Source organism: Stegostoma tigrinum, chromosome 1 (genome assembly GCF_030684315.1).
Source record: "Stegostoma tigrinum isolate sSteTig4 chromosome 1, sSteTig4.hap1, whole genome shotgun sequence".
NCBI lineage: Eukaryota > Metazoa > Chordata > Chondrichthyes > Orectolobiformes > Stegostomatidae > Stegostoma > Stegostoma tigrinum.
Window position 1 is genome coordinate 77,371,252 of NC_081354.1, and position 16,143 is coordinate 77,387,394.

A 16,143-nucleotide genomic window follows, 5' to 3' on the forward strand; every position below is an offset into this window, starting at 1 on the left:
TTCAATCAACATTACTAGAATAGATTATCTGGACATTATCAAATTTTATTAATTTGCTAAGTGTGACCCAAGATACCGATGATAAACTCCCCTATTTTTCTACGTTGTGCCATAGATCTTTTATGTCCATCTAAGAGGATACACAGCGCCTTAGTTTAAGCCCTCGTCTAATAGACAACACCTCCCAAAGTGCAGCACAACCTAGGTAGCAGGCTGCAGTGACTGAAGAAGGCAAGTTACTAGTGCCTTCTCTGGGCACTTAGTTATGGGCAATAACTGCTAGCCCAGCCAGCAACACCTGCAAGCCATGAATTAATTTTTAAAAATATTGTAATGGAGTGTCAGCTTGGAATCCTGACATAAGTGGGGAGAGTAACTGTGACTTGTGGAGTGCTACAAGGATCATTGTATTGGTTTCAGCTATTTACTCTTTATCCAAATCATTAGTGTACAGTGTAGTATATCTTAAATTTATTGATTTATAGTAAGTTGTATGGAGGGCATCAGTTAGACAGATTGTAAGTGGGCAACAATGTGCCAGATGAAATAGAATGTGGATTAGTGTTGGTCATATTAATACAGTATAAAAAAGCAGAGCATTTTCTAAAAGGTTTGAAACTTGTAAACGTTTGTAATCAAAGACTTAAATGTTTCTATCTCAGGAACTCAAAGTAACATGCAGGTGCAGCAAACAATGAGACAAATGGCATGTTGGCTTTTATTTTGAGCAGTTTGACATACAAGAATAAAGAAGTCTTGCTATGGCTTACAGGACTCTGTTCAGAATACACCTGGACTAATGCATTCAGCTTTTGTCTCCATATTTAAGGAAAAATACACTTAAATAGAGATAGTACAAGAAAAAGTTATTAAACTGGGTACTAAAATGAGAGAGCAAAGTGTGAAACTGGATGAACACAGCAGGCCAAACAGCATCTCAGGTGTGCTCCTGAGATGCTGTTTGTCCTGCTGTGTTCATCCAGCTTCACGCTTTGTTATCTTGGATTCTGCAGCATCTGCAGTTCCCATTATCTCTGACTGAAATGAGAGAGGATGTCTTGTGATTGGAGACTGAGTGCGTTGTGCTTATTTTGTCTGAAATTTAGAAGAATGAGTGATGGTCTCATTGAAGCCTAATAGATTATAAATGGGCTTGACTGGTGACAGAGTGAAATAAAAACCAATTCATGTAATGACTTTTCAAAACACCAAGGGCGGCTACTGTAATCATGAAACTGAATTAATCAATTCTCCAAGCACATCTGTGAAGTTGGTGTCAGCTAGACAGTCAACACCTAGGCACTTCCTTATGGGTGTGGAATGCTAACTATTGTATTACAATATTATAATTGTGTATTATTATCCAAAGATGATCATCCCCAAGAAATTTGTACTGTCTATAAGTAAAACTTTATTTTGTCAAGCTGAAGTAGAAGTTAAATTTTAGCAAAACTTTCAAAGAGATTTTTGAAGGGAATAATCTGTCTGCATCTTCTCCACTGCTGGTCAAATTCCATGTAGTCTTATTTCACGTCTTCCTACAGTGCACACACTCCATTCTCAGCCTTCTAGTTTTACTATTGCACACTCCTAGCAGCACATCCAACCTGTACCTTCAGGCCCTGAACCAAATGCGTGACGAATAACAGGCACTTTATTGCACCTTTTCCTACATGTCTATACCACCTCTTGAAAGAACTGGAGAAGGAGAATGATGCAGAATATATTTCTGCAATGACTGTCACTGTCACAAGTGCCAGCTAGGAGGCTAGGTTCATGGATATTGACATCACATGGCCAATATTTGCCCCTGCCCCTAACTGCCCCTCACCCTATTTGAAGTGAGTGCATTGCTGAACCATTTAAGGGAACAAGTAAGAGTCAACCACATTGCTGAGGAATGACATGTAATCCAGAGCAGGTAAGGAGGGCAGATTTCCCTCCATAATGAACATGAATGAACCAGATGAATTTTTACCGTAATCAACAATAGTTCTTATGGCGCTATTACTGAGATTTAAATTTTAACTAAATCTTGGATGGTACGATGGCTGAGTGGTTAGCAGTGCTGCCTCACAGCGCCCGGGACCCAGGAGCAATTCAGCCTCAGGTGACTGTCTGTGTGGAGTTCGTTGAGTCTCCCCATGTTCTGCGTGGGTTTCCACTGCCTATCCAAAGATGTGCAGGTTAGGTGGATTGACCATGTTAAATTGCCCATTGTGTCCAGAGATGTGCAGAATAGATGGATTACCTGTGGGAAAGGCAGGATTACAGGGATAAGTTTGAGAGTGGGTTTGGATGGGATGTTCCTTGGAAAGTTGGTGTAGACTCATCAGCCAAATGGCCTGCTTCCACACTGTAGGAATTATATGATTCTGTGAAATCTTCATCTAAGGGGTCCGTTTTAAGGGTGTCTTAAAGAAGAAAGGGAAGGAGAGAAGTGGGGAGGTTTAGAGAACAATTTCAAGATCTCAGCAACGTGGCCAACTAAAGGCATGCTCGTCAATGGCAGAGCAATTCAGTCAGGGATGCAGGAAAAGAAAGAATTTGATAGGTGTCGATTTTCTTTGGAGGGTTGTGAGGCTGGAGGTGATTACAGAGACATGGATGAAGCCATTCAGGATTTGAAGACAAGGATGAATTTTTAAAATCAATATGATTTAAGCTTTTTTGTCACCTGTGCTCACTACAGGAGTACATTGAATAGTGTACGTTGTTGCTGCACACGGTGTTTTCTTAGGTATAAAGGTACCTCGATACAAAATTAAGATGCAAGTAGTAATATAGAGAAACATTTATTCTTAAAAAAAATAGAAATAAAGCTAAATGTTAATATTACAGACTTACTAGTACAAGTGGAAAAATAAAGATGCAAGTTCAACAGTCTAAGTGCACTCCCTAAAAAGACTTTGGTCTCTTTCACTTTGACTTGCTCTTTGGGAAACCTCAGGCCTCCTTCTCTTGACACCACAGATGCTGGAGAACTTCCCTTACCGACACTTCAAGCTCGCTCTAACTATGTTGGGATCAGGCTCACAGCCACTTCCAACATGTTGCTTGATGTGAGCAAAAGTCTAAGCTTCGATAAAGGTAGTGGCTGTTCCCAGGTCTGGTCTCTTGGCAGCTCTCAGCCTGGTCTCTTGGCAACATGTCGGTTGGTCTCTTGGCAGCTCATGGTGGTGTCCCAGCTCAGCATGCGAGTGGATCCTGTCTGGGCATGTTTCTAAGGTGCTCGGAGAAATCAGAGAGGTGGCATTTTCAGCAGCAGCAACAATTCTGCAGTGCTGGCTTTGAGAAGAGACAGCAAAGTGAGATAAGCAGAGGCCTCAAAATCTGTTGAACTTTTAACTTATTCCTTTATTTTCCTGATTTAAACTACGAAAGACTGTTATATAAACTATAACCTATTTCTTTATCTTTCTACTATTCTATGAAATAACGTTTAACATTTTAACTCTTGTTTATCTTACTACTTTGTACCTAAACTTTTTTTGCACCTAGGTTTTTTGGTATCTAAGATGGAGCCATGTGGGGCAAAGTAACACACTTTTCAGTGTATTTCTGTACTTGAGTACACGTGATGACAATAAAATCCACTTCTGTGTCGTAGTGGCAATAAGACCATAATACCTTAATAGGGGTAAATGTTGGCTATTCAGCCCATTGAGTTTGCTCTGCCATTCAGTGGAATCATGCTGATCTGATAATCCTCAATTCCACTTTCCTGCATTTTCTGCAAAACTTTGATTCCCTTACTGATAAAAAAAAATGCCTACCTCAACCTTGAATATATTTAATGATGTAGCCTGTACTAAAAATTCTCTGAGAGATGAAATTCCACTTCACCTGTCTTAAATTTGCAACCCCTTATTCTGAGATGATGCTCTCTGGTCCTAGAATTTCCTGCAAGGTGAAACGACCTTTCAGCATCTACCTGTCAAGCCCCCTAAGAGTCTTATCTTTTCAATAAGATCACCTCTTATTCTCCTAAACTGAAACAATTACAGGCTCAACCTACTTAACCCCAATCCGTCCATACCTGGTATTAGCCTAGTGATCAGAGATAATGGGAACTGCAGATGCTGGAGAATCCAAGATAACAAAGTGTGAGGCTGGATGAACACAGCAGGACAAGCAGCATCTTAGGAGCACAAAAGCTGACGTTTTGGGCCCAGACCCTTCATCAGAAAAAAAAGTATTTTTTCTGATGAAGGGTCTAGGCCCGAAACGTCAGCTTTTGTGCTCCTAAGATTCTGCTTGGCCTGCTGTGTTCATCCAGCCCTACACTTTGTTATCAGCCTAGTGAACCTCCTTTGGACTTACTTCAATGCCAAATAAGTGGCACAAAGCTCTTCACAATACTCCAGCTATGGTCTCATGAGTGTCTTGTATAGTTTTAGCAAATCCCTCTTACTTTTAAAAGACCATAAGACATAGGAGCAGAACTAATTCATAGAGTCATGCAGCATGGAAACAGACCCTTCAGTCCAACTCGTGCATGCTGGTCAGGTTTCCTCAACTAAATTAGCCCCATTTTCCTGCATTTGGCCCATATCCCTCTAAATATTTTTTCTTTATTCATTCATGGGATGAGGGCATCACTGGCTAGATAGCATTTATTGCCCAGAGGGCAGTTAAGAGTCAACCATACTGCTGTGGGTCTGAAGTCACATGTAGGCTAGACAAGGGCATTCGTCAACCAGATGGGGTTTTCAAACAATTGGTAATGGATTCATGATCACCATTAGATCCCTAATTCCAGATATTTATTGAATTCAAATTCACCCATCTGACATGGCAGGATTCGAACCCAGATCCCCAGAAAACTATCTGGGGCTCTGGATTAACATTCCACCGATTAATAGTACTAGGCCACTACCTCCTCTTATTCATGTAATTGTCCAAATATTAGTATGCTATCTCCAACAACATGACTCCTTTATTTTATTAAATAGCCACAAATGTAAAAGCTTATTTAACAACTTTTGAAAATTCAAATATATTCCATCCTTCTTTTTCCTTTTATGTATCCTGCTTGTACCTCCTGACAGAATTCTTGTAAGTTGTCAGGTATGATTTCCCCTTCGTGAGCTAGACTGACACTTGATCATGTCATGTATTTTTAAAATGCTCTTCTATTACATCCTTTACAGTTGTCTCCAAAATCTGCCCAATAACTGACATTCATGTAACTGGCCTATAGTTTCTTTTTTCCTTTCCTTCTCATGTAAAATCATTGTATTGCCCGTTTCCACGTCATCAGGGACTTTTCCAGAATCTAAGGATTCTTAGAAGATTACTGCCAAAACATCTACCACTCCCCCTCCCATTCTTTAGATGGCATGTCCATCATTGGCCTCCTGCAGTGCCACAATGATGCCACCCGTAGGTTGCAGGAACAGCAACTCATATTCCGCTTGGGAACCCTGCAGCCTAATGGTATCAATGTCGACTTCACCAGCTTCAAAATCTCCCCTTCCCCCACCGCATCCCTAAACCAGCCCAGTTCGTCCCCTCCCCCCACTGCACCACACAACCAGCCCAGCTCTTCCCCTCCACCCACTGCATCCCAAAACCAGCCCAGCCTGTCTCTGCCTCCCTAAGCTGTTCTTCCTCTCACCCATCCCTTCCTCCCACCCCTAGCCGCACCCCCACCTCCTACCTACTAACCTCATCCCACCTCCTTGACCTGTCCGTCTTCCCTGGACTGACCTATCCTCTCCCTACCTCCCCACCTATACTCTCTCCACCTATCTTCTTTTCTCTCCATCTTCGGTCCGCCTCCCCCTCTCTCCCTATTTATTCCAGAACCCTCTCCCCATCCCCCTCTCTGATGAAGGGTCTAGGCCCGAAACGTCAGCTTTTGTGCTCCTGAGATGCTGCTTGGCCTGCTGTGTTCATCCAGCCTCACATTTTATTATCACCAACTCAACCTACTTCCTTTAGTGTCACAGGAAGTTACACATGAGGTTCAAGGACTCATCTACCTTTGGCCCTGTTAGTTTCCCTAGCACTTTTTACTCTAATAATAGCTATTGCAATTATTTCTTCTCTTCCTTTTCCTCTTAATTATTTAACCATTCTGGAATGCTATTAGTACATTTACTGTGAAGACTGATGCAACATATTCGTTCAACCACTCAGTTACTTCCTGGTTTCCAGTTATTACTTTTCCAGCCTCTTTCTGTAAGGGCCTTTGTTCACTTTGCTTGCTCCTTTCTGTTTTATATATTTAAAGAGGCTCTTGTTATTGTCATGATATTACCTGCAAGTTTTACCCTCAAAGTTTATGTTCTCCTTCTTGATTTAATTTTGATTGTCTTTTGTTGGCTTCTACAACTTTACAAATAGTATGGCTCACCACTAATCTTTTGTCATGTAGTAATTTTTTTTCTCAATCTGATGCTATCATTCACTTCCCTGCTTAACCATAATTGGCTTACTCCCGTCTTAGGATCCTTCTTCCTCACTGGAATGCATCCTTGCTATGATCCATCAATTATTTTCTTAAACACTAGCAATTGTTCCTCAACTGTTTCTGCTGCTAGACTTCTTTTCCAATCCACTACAGCCAGCTCTGCTCTCATGCCATTGTAATTATCCTTATTTAAGCTGAAAACAGTTGTTTCTGACCCAATTTCTTCTCTCTCAAATCGAATGATAAATTTCACCATGTTATGGTCACTGATTCCTAAGGGATCATTTTTTAAATCTGCCTCGTTACACATTACCCTGGTTAGATCCACAACATATTGTTAGAGTCATAGAGATGGACAGCACAGAAACAGACCCTGTGATCCAACCAGTCCAATACTGACCAGATATCATAAATTAATCTAGTCCCATTTTCCAGCATTTGGCTCATATCCCTCCAAACCCTTTCTAGTCATATACCCATCCAAATGCCTATTACATGTTGAAATTGTATCAACCTCCACCACTTCCTCAAGTCATATACCTTCTGTGTGTTCTATGAAACTCTCTCAATTATACTTTATGAATTCTTTCTCATTGCTTCTTCTGCTAACCTGACTATTCCGACCTACATGAAGATTAAAATCACTGATAATTAATGTACTGCTTTTTTTTAACATGGCCTCTTTATCTCCAGATTTATTCTCAGCCCCACCTTACACCTTCTGTTAAGGGGCTACAGCCTATTCTTTTCATTTCTTATCTCCATTCATATGGATCCTATGCCTTCCAATCCAAGATCATTTCTAGCTATTATACTTATTCCATCCTGTACCTACAATGCTATCCCACCAGCATTTCCTTCCTGAGTGTCATTTCAAAAAGTCACATATCCCTGTATATTTAGTTCCCAACTTTGATCTCCTCTCTATACATAACTAACAACTGGATAGCAGAATATTCTCACTGTAAATTTGTTTTGGAACATGGCAGTAGGCTACAGAGTGAGGCAAGTGTTATGAGCCAGACCAACTCAGCCCAACCCCTCAAAATATGTTAAGAAGATAGCCTAGACTTAACTCTTTCTTATTTTAAAGGCAAGTGCCAGGCATTGATGTAATTCAATGGGTTAAACAACCAGTCTTGAAGCAAAATGCATTTTATTCTTACACTATAGTTAAAGTACAACAAAAGAAAGAAGAAAGTGGAATAACAATTCTGTTAGAAAATTTAGCAATAACAAATTATTTAAATACTAAACAGTAACTGTTCCAATATTGTAACATCCCACAAACACACCCTTGGCAAAGGTAAATTCAGTAAAATAGATTGATTCACATGCCATTCTAGCAGCTGGAAGAGAAGGAACCAGCTTTTAGCTGTAACAGAGAGAGACAAAACAGCTTCCACATCCAACTTCAAGACCCCACTGGCAACTGCTAATGAAAACTAAAACTAAAAATCCTGGTTCTATGAGAGGTTAACCCTACCCGTTCAGGCTGCTTCTTTGGTTCCAAATTTTAAAAAAACCCCAAGGACTCAAGCTGTTTTCTTTTTTAGATTCAAATAGATAGTTTAACATCTCTGTCTCAACCTTTCTTCAAAACAAAACAAAACCAGGACAAAATACACCATAACATTGTAACACAAGAACTCAAATATTCTGACATAGAAACTGAAACACTAGTGTGTTAATCAGGGTAATATTAAACGTGTTAAGGAGCTGTTGTGATGAGAGAAAGCCTTAACTTTGAAAATTAATGACCAGAACTTCTGACAAAGGTTGACCACTTGAAATGTTGGACTGAATCTTAGCAAAGAAAAAAAGTGCCATTTTTGTCAGGTTGCATAAAGGGTTTATGTCCTCAAGTGCTAGTAGGTTTTCTTGGGCAATCATCGCAAAATCTCCAAATTATTAACCTCAGTACACTTATGGCTGCCACCATCTCCAATGCTAGCTCAAGTCACTATTACCAGAAGAACTTGCCTCTGCTGGTACGTTCCCAAATAAACTGGAAGTCCTTTAAAGAGCTGTTATGCACATGGAAAAACATTGTCAGAAGGAGTTCCCCGGCACGGTTTGTGACATTTGCCCTGAACCTGACTAAGAAAGGGAAATTAGCATCCACTTTGCAGAAAGAGCCTTGGAAGTTCTGATGGACAGTGTGGGGCTAAGGGGGAATTTGCCCAAGACTGGCAGTGGATGCCATGACACCAGAGCATGCCTGCCTGGTCTGTGGTTAACACCCAGGTCAGTGCAGTCTCAGATGTCTGGATGAATGCCCAGCACTGTAGAAATAAGGTCAATGACCTTCTTCAAAGCCAACCTGTCACTTATTGACTCTGCTAGTACACTCACTTCTCGCTGTTCCATGAAACGTCTTCCCTCACTGGCTCTCAGCCATTCATTCCCCTTACACCGCTAGCCCTACATGGCGTCTGGACTACCTACTCATTCACCAGACACTTCATCACCTTTGCCCCACCTAAACCAGCACTGACAGCTATGCCAGTGCTGTTCCCTTAAAGCTGGGTGTCTGCACTCCAGTTCCAAAAGTCACTGCCACTCTCAGACCTCAGAGGTCTACTCTGCAGTGGGAGAAATTAGAAGGAACATAGTGCAACAGCCACCTTAATCTCACTTAGTCCCTCCTTTTGTCTCATTCCAAGATAAAAACAGCTCACAATAAGGCTGAAAGAGCCAAGACCAGTGGTGGGCTGCTCAACATGAGTCCCCTCATCCCCTTCCCTACAAGAAGTGTAACCTGACCCTGACCATCCCAAGTGGCTGCCTGACTGTGGACAAGCTCCTGAACAGGTTTCAGAGGCTGTCTCTGACTGTTTTTTATATATAGTCACAAAATTTGGGTATTGTTGGCTAGGCGGGCAGTTAAGAGTCAATTGTATTGAAGTAATGTGCAGGCCAAACCAGGTAAGAACAGCACTTTGCTTCACTGAAGGACATTAGTGAACCAGATGGACATCTCCCCTGACAATTGGACTCGTAATTCTAGATTTACTTTTAACCAAATTCAAATTCTACCATCTGGCATGGAGGGATTCAAATCTGGGTCCCCAGAATATTACCAGTGTCACTGACTAGAAAGTGATAATAGCACTGAGCCATCACCTCCCCTTGCTTACAGAGTCAGCACCACTGTGACTGAAGGGTGCCTTACTTGATGATGACTAAGTGCTGTACTCCTCTCGACCTTTGAGACATGGCCATGGGTTGAAGCACATGCAAAGTGGTGACTGTCCCAGCTGCTGGCAGATGTTGCAGCTGTAACATGAACATACCATGGTGATATGCAGTAGCACATCTACCCTTCTGACTGGTGACAGCTGACAGCCCTGGCAGGCTGCTTGCCTTCGTGTCCATGCTAAAAGGCAAAACCAGGCAGAGATGCTCTGAGTATCCAGACTGATGCAAGGCGAAAGAGCGTTGAGCGAGTGAGATGCAGCCTAGTCCAATCAGTGAGCTGAGTCCTTGCTGAAGTGTACTGCTGCAGCAACATTGCAATGAAAGGTTCCGGGGTGCTCCAAAGTTCAGTATTAAAGTAAGTAGATCAGAGATGTGTCATGAGTGTATGGGAAGGTGGGCACGTGTCAGATGCATAATAATGAGGTGGAATTTGGTATTAATGAGGTTGACAACAAGCAATAATCCCTGTCAATAGACTACTTGCTGCTTGTTAGTGAAAATCTGGTCTTGATACCAGTAACTCAGTCAGAAAATGTGACCTGTTTCTCCTCACATCTAGAAAAGCCTCACTGAATTTTTTGCATGATTCTCCCAAATTTCTCACCATAGCCTAGGGTTATCCAGGGCCTTATAAGATTCTATCAGTTTATTTCTGTCTCCACAGCTGCTACTTGATTTGTTGAGTTTTTCAGTAATATCAGCTTTAATAAAAACCAAAAGAACTGCAGATCCTGTAAATCAGGAACAATAACAAAGTTGCTGGAAAAGCTCAGCAGATCTGGCAGTATCTGTGAAGGAAAAAACAGGACTTAACATTTCGGGTCCGGTGACGCTTCCTCAGAACTGAGGAAAACGTTAACTCTTCTTTTTTCTTCACAGATGCTGCTGGACCTGCTGAGCTTTTCCAGCAACTTTGCTTTTGTCCCTGATATCAGCTTTTATAGCAGATTTCTAGAACTTACAACATTTTGCTTTTGTTTCAAATATGCTAGGTTAATAAGTTAACTGCTTTTAAATAGTGTGTTTCATGTTGAAAAAGACCCAAGGCTTAATTATTCTGATGTTACATTAAAAAGAAGTCAATGAGTACAGTAATCCTCATAAAGCAACGTGTTCAATTGTTGCAGGAGGAGTGACTGGATATCATCGACACACACCTGATGACTAAAGGTCACCATGACCATGAGGAAGAGAAGCAGCTTCTGCTGAGCTCTGATAAGCTCATTGACCATGACCCTCTGTTTGCTTTGGTTACCTAGAATCAAACTCAAACAGATAGAAATCAGTACACTAACACTCAATTGTTGAATTCTGAACAAAGATCACATTAATATTGGGTGTACCATAGAAACACCCTGAAACTTATAATGAACACTGGGAAAAATACATAGTTGCAATCAGTATTTATACTGTGTAAATATTTAAACTGCAATAAATTCCAGTATTGCCTGACTCACTGATGTCCAAGAAAGAATTCAATGAAAATATTAAGCAAATGTATAATACTGGGTGTGCACCAGTCTTACTCTGACACTAACACTTTTTAAAGCAAAAGTTGACAAAATAAGACAAATGTAAAATTAAACCTTTATGACTTTTTTAAGTGTTTAGTTCCACTTTGACTCTGAGCTGAAAGGCCATGGATTGGATGATCCACTACAGGGATAAGCTAGGTCAACTCTCAGTGCATGACAAATGAAATGCTGCCCATTTGGGAGATGCCGTCTTTCAGATCTGAAATTAAACAGAGGCCTAATAGATCCCAGATTTCTAAGTCAGAGTGGGGAAATATTCTCAGTGACCTGTTCAAGACTTATCGCTCGATTAACATTTAAAACAGATGAAAAAAATCAGTTACTTATTTGCTGTCAGTGATACTTTACTGTTTGTAAATTAATGTCTTCAGCGATCCTGCCTCTGTCACCCTTTCAAAAACTGAGCCCCAGATGCCCACAACCATCCAGGTGAAAGCTTTTTTCTCAAATCCCCTTTAAAACTTCTGCCCCTTGCCTTATGACTGTGCCCCTCTCCTGTTACATTTCTCCCTCTCTACTCTGTCTGGCCTCCTCAGAATTTTATACACCTTTGTAAAATACCTAATCAACAGATAAGGATTTCTCCAGCTTGCATCGAACTTCCCTGGAACAGTGCGTCGGTTGAAGGCAGAAACGTGAGCATTAGAGCAAGCTCGAGAATACAAATGACAGGCCATGGGGCAATTAGGGCCTTGCTTAGAGAGACAACTACAGTGTTCTACAAAGCAATCACCCATTCTGAGTCACCCATTCATTTTTTTGAAGTAGTAACAAGGAGGATTGATGAGGGCAGAGCAGTGGACATGATCTGAATGGATTTCAGTTAGGTGTTCGACAAGGTTCCACATAGTTAACTGGTCAGCAAGGTTAGATCGCATGAAATATAGGGAGAACTAGCCTATTGGATACAGAACTGGCATGAAGATAGAAGACGGAAGGTGGTGGTGGAGGGTTGCTTTTTAGACTGGAGGCATGTGACCAGCAGTGTGCCACAAGTATGGTGCTGTGTCCAAAGCTCATCATCATTTATGTAAATGATTTAGCTGTGAACATAGGAGGTGTGGTTGGTAAGTTTACAGATGACACCAAAGCTGCAACACCAAAGGTATTGTGGTCAGCCAAGAAAGTTACTTTGATCAGATGGGCCAATGAACTGAAGATTGTCAAATGGAGTTTAATTCAGATAAATATGAGATGCTGCATTTTGGAAAGGCAGATCAGGGCAGGACTTATACAGTTCTATGTTAATGACTGTAGAGGGCTTTGGTGTTACAAAGCCTCTCTCCTGCTTCTGCAGATAGTGGTCCCATTCAACGTGGCCTGAATTACAACAGAAGAGAGCTTCATTACTCCACAAGATTGGTCATTGAAAGTATCACTGATGTCCTCACAGATATTTAAAGGACCCATCTGGCTATGTCTGTAATCCATCAAGCTTTCTTGGAGTTTGACAACATTGAGGTCATAAAACATTGGGTGATTTCTTGCAGCCATTTTTACGGGTGTCTCCTCATGGGAACTTAAAGCCAGATGAGGTTTTTACAAAATCTAGAATAAAATGGCTACCTGGCTCATGATACAAAAGGTAAATGTTGGCAAAGACAATTTCTTTCTTTGAATTTTTTGATGTGCGCCTCCAGGCAGGTGAGGACTCAATATGGTAAGTTTGGAATTTGTAGCATCTATACTTGATTCTGTGGTAATTTGTTTATTCTTACAATGTATAGAAAAAAGTACAGAGTAATGAAAATAAAATTCCTCAGGATATTCCACCCATGCTGTTCCGGTACAGTTATAACAGTGGCATCTTAAAAATGTGGAAATTGTCCAGATATGGCCTGTACATTAAAAGTACAACTAATTCAATCCAACCAATAACTGATCAACTAACTCTCAACCAACTGCCAAGAAGTGTAAGGCATCAGAGACAATGCCATTAATCAGCACTTACTGAGCAATAAACCACTGACTAATGCCCGGTTTTGTTCCCCAGAATCAGATGGCTCCCTGGCTCATTATAGCCTTAAACATGGATGTAAGAGCTGAATTCCAGAAGTGAGGCATTACTGACCTCGACACTGTGCAACATTTGACCAAGTGTAACCCCAAGGAGCTCAAACGACTGTTAAGTCGTAGAGTCATAGAGCATGATAACAGACCTTTCGGTCCAAACTTCCCACCCATACATCTATCCAAATGTTTTTTAAATGTTGCTATTGTACCTGCCTCAACCATTTTCTCTTGCAGCTCATTCCATATATGCACTACTCTGCATGAAGATGTTGCCCCTCAGGTCCTTAAATCTTTCCCCACTCACTTAAACCTATGCCCTCTAGCTTTCAGTTCCCCATCCCTGGGAAAAAGACTATACGTATTCATCCTATCTATGCCCCTCAATAAGGTCATCCATCATTCTCCTACGTTCCAAGGAATAAAGACCTATCTGGCCAACCACTGCCTATAACTCAGGCCTACCAGTCCTGGCAGCATACTTATAAATCTTCTTTGCACACTTTCCAATAGCAGGGTAACCAAAACTGTACACAATATTCCAAGTGTAACCCCACCAATGACTTATACAACTGTAACATAACGTCTCAACTCCTATACTCAGTGCCTCGACCGATGAAGGCCGGCATGCTGAATGCCTTCTTTACAACCCTGTCCACCAGTGACACCACTTTCAATGGACTATATACTTATACTGCTAGGTCCCTCTGTTCCACAACACTCCTCAGGACCTTACCATTTACTGTAGAAGTCAGAACTTGGTTTAACTGTCCAAAGTGTAAAGCCTCCCATTTTTCTGTATTGAATTTAATTTGCTAATCCTCAGCCCACTTCCCCATCTGATCAAGATCCCTCTGTAATTTTTCATAACCTTCTTCGCTATCAACAATAGTTTCTAATTTTGTATATCTGCAAACTTACCAATCATGCCTTGTACGTTCACATCCAGATCATTTACATAAATAATCCAGCACCAACCCTTGCGGCACACACTGGCCACAGACCTCCAGTCAGAGAAACAGCCTTCAACCATCACCCTCTGCTTCCTTCTATCAAGACAGTTTTGAATCCACTCAGCTAGCTCTTCCTGGATGCCATGCGACCTAACCATCATCACTAGCCTGCCGTGCAGGACCTTGCCAAAGGGCTTACTAAAATCCACACAGAGAACATCCACTGCCCTACCCTCGTCTATCCTCTTGGCTACCTCTTTGAAAAACTCAAATATTTGTCAGACATGATTTCCCATGCACAAACCCATGCTGATTATCCCTAAACAGATCTTGATTATCTAAATGTTAGTTGATCCTGTTGCTCAGTAATATGTATACGGTCCAATACATCCCCACTTGTTTCCCTTATTTCCTTAGCATTCATGATTCTCTCCTCAGAAAACACTGCGGAGAAATATTCATTAAAAAACCCCTCCCCTTTCCTTTGGCTCCACACACAGGTGGCCATGCAGAACTTTTCAGGGGACCTGTTCTCCTCCCTGGCCACCCTTTTAACTCTAAATATAGCATAGAAATTCTTAGGATTATCTTTAACCTTACCTGTCGGATCCATTTCGTACCCTCTTTGGTCTTCTGATTTCCCTCTTAAGTGTGCTCCTACACTTCTTATTGTGATCTGTGGATTCACTTGAGATGGTGGGATGCAAGTGGAGATTACTAGGTCTGGAAACTGGATAAGGCGTGAATGGGGTAAAGAAACTAGGGGAGAAAGGGAAAAAGGAAAAAAATAAGAATAAAAAAGGGCGCAGAGGAGATTTACCAGGATGCTGCCTGGACTGGAGGGCAGGTCTTATGAGGAAAGGTTAAGGGAGCTAGGGCTTTCTTCATTGGATTGAAGAAGGATGAGTTGACTTGATACAGGTTTACAAGATGGTGAGAGGCATAGATAGAGTGGAAAGTCAGAGACTTTTGCCCAGGGCAGAAATGACTATTACGAGGGGGCATAATGTTAAGGTGATTGGAGGAAGGTATATGGGAGTTGTCAGAGGTAGGCTCATTATACAGAGAATGGTGGGTGCGTGGAATGTGCTGATGGAGGTGGTAGTGGAGTCAGATACATTAGGGACATTTAAGCAACTCTTGCATAGGCACGTGGATGATAGTAAAATGTGGGGTTTCCAGAGTAATTTGATCTTAGAGTAGGATAATAGGTTGGCACAACATCTTAGGTTGAAAGTCCTGTACTGTCTGCACTGTTCTATGTTCTATATTCTAATTCACACACCACCATGATTTGGAAATATATTGCTTATCTTTCTTCATTACTGGATCCATTGTTTCATCTTTTATATTATTCACCTTTGATCCACAAGTATTTACTAACACACACCTTTTATAAAGAAACCCTCCTAGATTAGGACTGTGGAAATTCAAGGGGTGCAGCTACTCAACAAGGTCTCAGATTATCCACATTTTAGGAATAAATCATGATAAAAGATATTTACACAGAAGTATCTGGTTGAAATTAGCAATAGAAGGGAAATTGCAACCCAATAAAAGGATAAAGCACTAACGATAAAGCAGCTTTTAAGTCATAAGATGAATACTGTAGCAGACTTCCATAAATCTGTGACTGAAGTTGATAGTGAAGCCATGACATAAAAAGATATAGAGATAGTGAAACTCCACCAAACCAATTGCATTCATGTTATGCCTATACATTGGGAATTGTGCCCATTAATGTTGCAATGTTGGCCCCACCATAATTTGTAGGAGCAGCCTTTTGGCTGATCTGTAGTGTAAATCCCATGTAAAAAGGAGAATTATTCTGGGGGCACTCAAACGTTATCAGGATAGTTTGGATGAAAAAATTGGACTTGAAGCACGAACTCTGCTTTCTCTCCACAGATGCTGCCAGGCCTAGTAAGAACTGCCGATGCTGGAGTCAGAGATAAGACAGTGTGGACCTGGCGGAATACAGCAGACCAGGCAACATCACGGGAGCCAGAAAGCTGACGTTTTGGGT

General features: G+C 41.3%; 1 protein-coding gene and 1 long non-coding RNA gene across 2 annotated transcripts in view; one reads left to right on the forward strand and one right to left on the reverse strand.

Annotated features, from left to right (window-relative positions):
- Positions 1–16,143, forward strand: part of LOC132209761 (placenta-specific gene 8 protein-like) — a 75,135-nt gene that overhangs the window by 6,493 nt on the left and 52,499 nt on the right. The window lies entirely within an intron of this gene.
- LOC125451848 (uncharacterized) lies at positions 2,859–15,374 on the reverse strand. Its single transcript, XR_007247405.2, has 3 exons — positions 14,718–15,374; positions 10,777–10,874; positions 2,859–3,288 (listed from the first exon to the last, which is right to left on the reverse strand). It is a non-coding gene; the product is annotated as an uncharacterized LOC125451848 (long non-coding RNA).